Below are 648 nucleotides of genomic sequence, written 5' to 3' on the forward strand. Positions count from 1 at the left end.
ACAACAGCTCTAGAGACAAATAAACACTAAACCCTAAACCCTAAACCCTAAACCCTAGAAAATAAAAAGGAGAAAGTGTTGAGTTGCAGCAATGCAGACTTTCTTATTTCGGTGGTTTATTGCTCTCTTCTTTTTGAGTTGTCTTAGAGAGAGAATTAGCCTGATGAGCTGCTGCGAGGGTTTAGGGTTTAATGTTTTAGGGTTTAGGGTTTAGGGTTTAGGGTTTAGAGTTTTGTGTGTGGTGCTGTAAAGGGATGAAACGATAAACCCTAGAAGGTCTGTTGTGTGGTTGGGGTGTATAGGCAGCTCGATTGGGTGTATTGTATGAGAGTATGAGTATATGATTTCGCCGCCAATAAATTGTTTTATTGTTTTATTTTAATTAATTTAAATAAAATAAATTAAATTTATTTATATTTCGTTGAGCTGAGAAAAAAAAACAAAAAAAAAAGGGGTGGAGTACCAGGCCCTCCCCCTCCTCTCGATATACACCTGAGAGCGGCGGGCCCTTGCAGAAGGCCCCCAAAAATTGTTTTATATTCACTAAAATATAATTTATTTAAATAAATAAAATAAAATAAACTCAAAAAATTAATTTAATTGATCTTTTATGCATTTTTTAAGGTATTATGAGCCGCTTGTTTGGGG

Source organism: Eimeria mitis, genomic scaffold, assembly GCF_000499745.2.
Source record: "Eimeria mitis Houghton genomic scaffold, Emh_scaff2429, whole genome shotgun sequence".
Classification (NCBI taxonomy): Eukaryota; Apicomplexa; class Conoidasida; order Eucoccidiorida; family Eimeriidae; genus Eimeria; species Eimeria mitis.